The sequence below is a fragment of the Arachis hypogaea genome, chromosome 13, assembly GCF_003086295.3.
Source record: "Arachis hypogaea cultivar Tifrunner chromosome 13, arahy.Tifrunner.gnm2.J5K5, whole genome shotgun sequence".
NCBI lineage: Eukaryota > Viridiplantae > Streptophyta > Magnoliopsida > Fabales > Fabaceae > Arachis > Arachis hypogaea.
Window position 1 is genome coordinate 69,240,491 of NC_092048.1, and position 8,977 is coordinate 69,249,467.

Genomic DNA, 8,977 nt, shown 5'->3' on the forward strand with positions numbered 1-8,977 from the left:
GGGAGAGGGAGCTCTGTTGTACTTGATGGATTAATGATAGTGAATTTCCTCTTTTCTTCATCTTCTCTTTGATTTGCTAGAAGGAATTTCGTTTTATTGCTAGTGTTCAATCATCTTGGGAAAGAGGTTGAATGCACAATGGGTTTCATGGGAACCTTGGAAAAGGAAACTTGAAACCATGCTTGAAATCACTTCTCACAATTGAGTAGATCTGGGTTTTGGTGATTGGATATGGTGACATATAATCCACCCACTATTTGGATCTATGAGGATGTGTGGTATAATCAGAGACCAAGCATATCTCTCTTTATGAGCAATTAGACTAAGGAATTTCCTGATTATCAAGATTTGAGAGATTGAATCACCAAGGGATTGGGGTTCAATCAATCATGATTGCCAAGAGGTCAATGAGTTGTATGATTGAAGATGATATGAGCTGGATTTAATCCAAAGAGAACAATATCTCCTAACCCCAATGAATTTCCCCTATTCTTACTTTTCATATTCTTTATAGCTTTCTTTACATTCTGTTATTCTCCATTTCCATTTACAATTCAGTCATTTATATTTCTGCACTTTATATTCTTGCCATTTACTTTCTGTACTTTACTGCTTCTCTTTACTTTTGAGTCATTTTATAATTCTGCTCATTTAAAATTCTGCAATCACAACCTATATTGCTCAGCTTGACTAATTCACCCATTGATTAAAATTGCTCAAATCTACCAATCTCTGTGGATTTGACCCCACTCCTAGTGGGTTATTACTTGACGACAATTTTGGTGCGCTTGCCAAAAAATAGATTCATGATTTTTTTTATGGGGAGTGAATTCCGGTCATCAAGTCTTAACAAGAGTGATTTCTTCACTTATCCTCTATTCTCTATTTGCTGTTTGTTGAATGTATGACAGGTAGAAGAGGAGAAATTTCATCCTCTTTTGATAGTGAACCTGAGAGGACCTTCCTTAGATTAAGGAGGGAAGCAAGAGGCAAAGGAATAATTGGAGAGGAAGTAGTGGAGGAAGATCTGGGAGTTACTATGGAGGAAGAGGTGCATAACCATGTTGGAGAGGATGCTGGCAATCATGTTGGGCAAGAGAGGGGAGTTCTTTGCTTATACATCAACCCAAACCCAGGGAACTGTGACAGTAGCATTCTAAAGCCAACAATTCATGCTAACAACTTTGAATTGAAGCCTCAACTCATCACACTTGTCCAGAATAATTGCTCATTTGGAGGGAGTGCCCAAGAGGACCCAACCTACATCTCACTACATTCTTGAGGATTTGCGACACTGTAAAGTCAAATAGTGTACACCATGACACCTACAAACTACTTCTGTTCCCCTTTTCTCTCAGAGATAAGGTAGCAAAATGGTTAGAAGCATTTTCCAAGGAGAGCTTGCCAACTTGGGATGATATTGTGAACAAGTTTCTAGCAAGATTCTACCCTCTATAGAGATTTAATAGATTGAGAGATGAGGTGCAAGCCTTCAGACAGCAAGATGGTGAAACCCTTTATGAGGCCTGAGAGAGATTTAAAGACTTGACAAGGAAATGCCCTCCGGATATGTTCAATGAGTGGGTGCAATTGCACATCTTCTATGAGGGGCTATCATATGAGTCAAAACAGGCAGTAGATCATTTTTAGGGGGCTCACTTAATAAGAAGAAGACCATTGAAGAGGTCATAGATGTCACAGAGACTGTGGCTAAAAATGAGTACTTCTATGCCTCGGAAAGAACTCAAAAGATAGGAGTAATGGAGCTCAATTCTATGGATGCCCTGTTGGCTCAAAATAAAGTGATCACTGCACAATTGGCAGCTCTAACCAAAAAGATGGAGAAGAACCAAGTCTCAGCTGTTCAAGCCCAAGCCCCTCCACAAGAAGGAGATACACCAGAAGTTGAATGTAAATGGGAGCAAGCTAACTATGTGAACAATCCCAATGTAGGTCAGAAGAGCCACTCAAATTTTGGATGGAAAAACCAACAAAACCATAGCCAAGACCACAAATCATACCAATCTAACCAATACAACAACCACAACCCCAACCATCAATCAGGCAACAACAGACCCTATCACAACTCACAAAATACACCCTACCACAATTCACAGAATGCATCATATCACTCCACCCAGCAAACACACAACAACCACCTGATGAGGGAAAAATGATTCCACACAAACTCACCGGTAAGTGTACCGGGTCGCATCAAGTAGTAATAACTCACAAGAGTGAGGTCGATCCCACAGGGATTGATGGATCAAGCAACTTTAGTGAGGTGATTAGTTTAGTTAAGCTAACAGTGGTGAATTGAGTGAGAATTGAATAACAGAAAGTAATTTGCAGAAAATTATAAATTGCAGAATATAAATCAGCAGAAGCTTAAAGGGCAAGAAAAGTAAATTGTACCAAATGTAAAGGAAATCAGGTGCTGGGAAATTAAATGAAGCAGTAAATCGGAACTTAGAACAATTGCAAAAGACATAAATTGCATGAAAAGTAAATTCAGATCACAGCACGCTCAAATGTAAAGTTGCAGTAAGGAAATTTGCAGACGGAAAGAAAAAGAAATTGAAATTGTATAAACCAAACTGAATTCAATTATAACAGAAATGTAAAATTGTAGAAAAGGGAAAAGAAAGCTAAGATCTCTACCAGAGCCTTCTACCCTACTCCTACTCCTACTGCTCTGTATTAGAGCCAGCCTCCCTAATGAAATGAAACTGATGCCTTTATATAGGCTTTACAAAATGAAAATGAAATTGAAATTAAAAACAAATTACAATTTAAATGAAATTCCTAGTCTAACTGTTTCTTGTGCCTTTGAGTCATGTCAATGGGCTTTGCTTGCTTTGGGGCTTCAATGAAATGGGTCTTTGGTGTTGCCTCCAGTGGAGCGCTCATTTGAAACAATGAGCGCAACGTTCACTTCACCAAGCGTGCTCTTTGGTGCGCTTGTTTTCTTTACTAGCGCTCACTTAGTGAGTGCCAAGTTAACTTAGTGAGCACTCCTAGTATGTACGGATAGCACCAGCTTTTGCTCCAAGCTTGAAATTCACGAAAAAGTTAACCTAGTGAGTGTGGCACTCACTTTGGAAGTGAACGCTACTCCAAGTGTGTTTTTGGGCCTTAAAGATGCACATTACTTGTGCTTCAATTTCATTCCAAATATAGATTATTATATATCGTTGGAAAGCTCTGAATGTCAGCTTTCCAATGCAACTAAAAGCGCATCAATTGGACATCTGTAGCTCAAGTTATGGTCCTTCGAAGAAGGCATGGTCAAGTTGTTAGAGGTCGCTGGTTTTCTTCCTTAATGCTCCCTTAGTGAGCGCCAAGTTAACTTAGTGAGCGTTGTTTGGAGGCCAATGTTAGCGCCAGCTTCTGAGGCCCAAACTTAACGTTCACCCCAAATTATTATATATCGTTGGAAAGCTCTGGATGTCTACTTTGCAATGCATTTAAGAGCGCATCATTCAAAGCTCTACAGCTCAAGTTATTCTCCTTGGAAGGTGAAGAGGTCAGCTGGCCTTACTGCAGGTTGATACTTTTCAATGTCACTTGAATCACCTCATTTGAAGTTTTGTAGCTCGAGTTATTCTTGTTGGAGTGTGAAGAGGTCAGGGTTGCAAATCCTCTTTGCTCCTTCTTGAATCTGTTTCCAACTCTTTTGCCGCCTTGGGAGTATGATTCTTCTTTTAGTGCTTTTATTGCTTCTTCTTCTATTATTTCCTACAAAGTTTATAAAATCAAAAGATTAAAAAAATATACCATTTAAGCACAAAAGCATTCAATATTTAAGCACTAATCATCAATTTCTTGTATGAAAAAGCATAGAAAAACATGACATGATGACATGTCATCGCAACACCAAAATAAAACCTTGCTTGTCCCCAAGCAAGAAAAGAATCATGCAATAAAGATTTACAGTCCAAGGTAAGAAGAATAGTAGCTCAATGTTCATGGTTGGCTAGTTTTCTATGCATGCCACAATCACAAAAGAGAGGTAAATGATTGATGCTTCTATCTAGCTCAATTTATGAAATCTTTTTCTTATATTTCTTCCTTGAAATAAGTTTTTGATTTTCTTATTAGCTTCTCCTTTTGGGTGCTTTGCCCCATGAGTTGATAACAAAACTACGACTCTAAATGCTTTGTTTTCAAGTATTACCACTTGATACACAAGCACCACAAGCATTTAATTAGAGGACTTCTTTAAGCTCATTTGTTTCTTTTCTTTACTCTCTAATCATTGATGCTCAAAGCCTTGAGCTTTGAGGGAGTGCTTTTGCACTTGAGCCTAGCTTTGACTCTAAGTGTTTTGTTTTCAAGCTCTTTGCCTGATACATAAATACCACGAGTACTTAACAAATGAATTGTCATTGGTACTCAGAGCCTTCAGCTTTCTCATGCTTTCCCTTTTTCTTTTCTTGCCTTAATTGCATTTGATTCTTCAAGGTTTTCATGATTTTAAAAAAATTTCATAAAATGTCCTAGATAAAAACTTCAATTAAATAAAATTTAGTGCAATTGAGCAACAATTAATCATACTAGCCTTCCAATACTTGTATGCCCATGCTAAATTCTTCTTTAATTCCTTGTTTGTTTATGGTCATGATACTTTATTGCTTTTGAACTCACACAATTCAATATGGTAATCATAATGTCACAGCAAGATGTTACAAATCAAAATTCAGGCTATGCTTATTCATACACACATGCATACGGAGAAGATAAAGACAATCATGCAATTTATAGTGCTGGGAATAAGTAGGGAGAAAAAGGAACGTTACCACCTTGTAGTTCATCTTCATTGTTGTTGTCCTTTTCCTCCTATTCTTCCCCTTCCCATACCAACTTAGAGTGTTTGCTCATCCTCAAGCAACAATTGAAACAGTGGTGATGGGGTCTAAGATGGATCATGAGTGTCTTACACAAGAAAATGTCAGTAGCATATGTGTTTAAGCAAGCAAATTAAAAATAACCATGAAGGCACAGGAGACAGAGACATTGTGATTGCAAAAATAAGAGGGTGTGCATGATACATTGCATAAAGAATGAGTGGCACACCAAACTTAGTGTGACACTTTCATTTGGAATTGATGCAAGTATCCAATATAGATTGGAAACAAATTTTTGTTGCATAGCAACACCAAACTTAGAATGCAATCATAGGTCAATTTATTTGAACTAAAACTAAGCAAATGAAACTATTATATGTTAAATACAATTACTAAGGGAAGAATCTGTCATGAATAAGGATTTCTTGGTGAGGTATTTAACAAAAATAGTTAAGGAGTAAAATAAATGGAAACATTAAAAACAAAGATTTAACTAAAACAAAGAGAATAAAAAAAATGTCAAACCAAAAGAAAGATAACACTGTAAAGGCATTATGATTATGCAGACAAGTGGTGTTGCTATATTTCTTGCATAGAGAATTAAGTGGCACACCAAACTTAGAAACTTAGTGTGAGACTTTTAATTTCGAATTGAGGCAATCATCCATAAGGATTGAAAACAGATTGTTGCAGGGCAACACCAAACTTAGAATGTAATCATATGCCAATTTATTGAAATTTTAAACAAAGCAGACAGAGAAAATAAACAAAGAAAAGGAATGAAATGTTACCTAAGGTTGGGTTGCCTCCCAACAAGCGCTCTTTTAGTGTCATTAGCTTGACATGTTATTCTTCACTTTCTTCCTCTTCTTCCAGTTTGTTAAGAGTAATGACCTCAAGGGGGGAGAAGATTCAGCTATTGTCCCCTATTTTGGTCTCTCTTCAACAAGCATCCTTTTGTTAATGGCTTGATTGAGCTTGCTTGCTGATGGTTCAGGGGTTGGGTTGTTTGCATTTGACCTTCTGTTCTTCATGAATGTTGTCCTTTGTAGCTTGGTCACAATCCTCTCTTTGGTGCTCTTGTCAGTTGCCTTCACTTCTTGGATTTCAAGACTTGGTTGCTGTGAGCTTGTTGGAGCTTTATCGTCATCAAAAGCCTTTTGAATTGATGGTTCAATGAGCCCTTCCTCTATGCAGCTCTCTGCTTCAATTGAGTGTGAATCTCATTGATTGGCTTCCTCCCTTTCTTCTGCTTGATCTTCCATTAAGTTTTTTGGGAGTGAAGTTTCATGTTCCTCTGTCACCTCAATTAGCTTCTGTAGATATGTAGTTTCAGGTTCAAATACCTCCACCACCTCATTCTTTCTTGAAATATTGCATGACACAGGTGCCTCTTCTTCTTGCTCTTCCACTTCCTCCTTCACATCCATCAAGTGGTCTTCATCTTCCTTGGTTAGCGGTTCTGAGTGTTTCCTTATGTTCTCCAAGTGCTCATCCATCTTTTGAAGGAAGATTTCTTGTTCTCTCCCGGATTGTTCTTGCCTTTTCAATAATTCTTTGGACTTTTGAAGGGGATCCTCAGCTACTAGTTCAAAAGATGAAAGTTGAGAGAAATGTTGTGGTTATGGATGTATTGTGGTGAGATTGTTTTGAGTGATATGGAATAAATCTTGTGGATTGTTGAATAAGTTTTGTGGTTGGTGGAATGAATTGTATGGATCTTGGAGGAGACTTTGTGTTGAGACATAATCAAGTGATGAAGAATTTTCAAATGAGGAACTGGGAGGTGAGGTTGGACAAGTTTGCATAAATAAATTGAAGGTTTGCTCAAGTGATGATGGCTCTTGATAAGTGGAGTATGAACTGTCATATGCTTTCTGGTTTTGATCCTCCCATCCACAATGTGAATCATTTCATCATAGTATGGATCATTTTGTTGCATTAGGGGACAATCTTGCATGAATTTATCGAAAGCACACTCCCGTGATGATGTCTCTTGATGAACAAAGTATGGATCATCAAAATCTCTTTGATTTTGACCATTCCAGTCACAATCTGAGTAGTTGTTATAGCAGTATGAATCATCTTGTGGCTTTGGGAGGTGTTCATACTTGTTTATTCCTTGTTGATACTCCCATCCACCATTAGCATAATAACATGAATTATTTTGTGTTGTTGGGTAGTATTCCATGGAATTGTCTTGATTAGCATGTTCCCATTGGTTGGATTGCTCATAATCTATTGATTCTTGGTAATATTCCCAGCCACCATTAGAATAGTCAATTGGTGATGGTGGGTAATTGATAAACCATTATTTTATGGTTTATATTGTGTTTAATTGTGTGGTGTTATCAAATCTTTACCCACTTATTCATTAAATAATCATGCATTTATAATTCCTTCCTAAAAATTCTTTATGGTTGAAAACTTGCTTCCTAAAAACTTTTAATTTTGTATTTTAATTCTCCTTTATTCCATTCGATGCCGTGATCTGTGTGTTAAGTGTTTCAGGCTTTATAGGGCATGAATGACTTGGAGATTAGAAAGGAAGCTTGCAAAAATGGAAGGAACACAAGAAATTAAGGAGATGACCAGCGAGAAGTGACGCGGGCACATGGCTCACGCGACCGCGCGACATAGAGGAAATTGCAGTGATGCGGACGCATGGCTCTCGCGACCGCGCGGATTGGAAACTGCACCAGTGACGCAAAGGCGTAGACGACGCGCACGCGTGGCAAGGCAAAATGCTGGATGACGCGAACGCCTGGATGACGTGATCGCGTGACGTGTGCGATCTGCAGAATCTGCAGAATTCACTGGGGGCAATTTTGGGCCCTGTTTTGACCCAGTTTTCGGCCCAGAAAAGCAGATTAGAGCCAGGGAACATGCAGAGACAAAAAAGACAACATTCATTCCGCATAATTTTAGTTTTAGATCTGATTTTACTCCTCCTCTAGGTTTTCTCTCTACACATTGATAGTTCTTAGGATTTCGTTTTTATTGCTTTTTGGATTGGGATATTGAGAAGAGTTATTACCTCTGCCAACACTTCATTATTCTAGTTTGTTTTCCTTACTTCTCTCTTACTCTTCCATGTCTTTAATTTATTCAGAATTACTATTGGATTATTTCTAGAATTTATTTATATAAGAACTATTTTTATTTTTAATTGATCTTTTTTATTATTAGTTATTATGTCTTTCAGTATTTCTCTTCCTTATTTTGTGAAATTTACATTCATAATGAGCGAGTAGTTCTATAACTTGATTAGGAGATGATTAAAAGAAAACCTTGAGTTGGATTACTCAAGAGAAAAATTGTAATTGGGTTTATTGTTGGATTGTCCTCTAGTCACTGACACTAATCCTTTCCAAGGGGGAGGATTGGAACTTGTGAATAGAAATAGCTTTCCAACTTGCTTGACTTTCCTCTACCTAGTAAGGGATAACTAAGCAGAACAACCTTCAATTATCAATTAATCTTGAGAGTACTCCATCAAGGATAGGGCTTCTAACTAATCTACTCCCAGTCAAGGCTTTTATTTAAATTACACAATTTCTCTGATTTAATTCCTGTTATTAACCCAAACCATTTTTTGAAAACATCTGATTAATAAAATAGCACATCTTTCTGCAACTCGTTGGGAGACGACCTGGGATTCATACTCCCAGTATTTTAATTTTAATTTTGTGACAACCCCTTCTAAATTGATAAGTGGATTTTTGGCTGGTTAAGAACTGTACTTGCAACGTATCTCTTATAATAATTTCTTAACTCGCCAATTTCTGCCACGTCAATTTTTGGCGCCGTTGCCGGGGAGTTGCAACAGAGTGCTAAGTTATTGATTGGATTTTATTTATTTGCATTTTTATTTTATTTTGCTACTATGAGCTGCATGTTTCTTTCGTTAAATGACGCGTTCACTTCCTGATCCAAGCTTGCCAGTATTTGATCCTGAGATTGAAAGAACTATCTCACGAATAAGGCAAGCTCGGCCTCGGTTAGTCCTCTCTAAGGGTGAATCTGAAATGTCACTTGAGGAAGAAACAAGCTCCCTTTCTGCTGATTTGGTTGATTTACGTGTAGGTGACATGGTAGCACCTAGGAGAGTTACTATCCAGGAGGCTGGA

The 8,977-nt window shown here is 37.7% G+C and overlaps 1 non-coding gene across 1 annotated transcript; it reads right to left on the bottom strand.

Annotated features, from left to right (window-relative positions):
* Positions 1–1,467: 1,467 nt before the first annotated feature.
* Positions 1,468–1,573, bottom strand: LOC112739810 (small nucleolar RNA R71). The gene has a single exon (XR_003170748.1). It is a non-coding gene; the product is annotated as a small nucleolar RNA R71 (small nucleolar RNA).
* Positions 1,574–8,977: the final 7,404 nt, after the last annotated feature.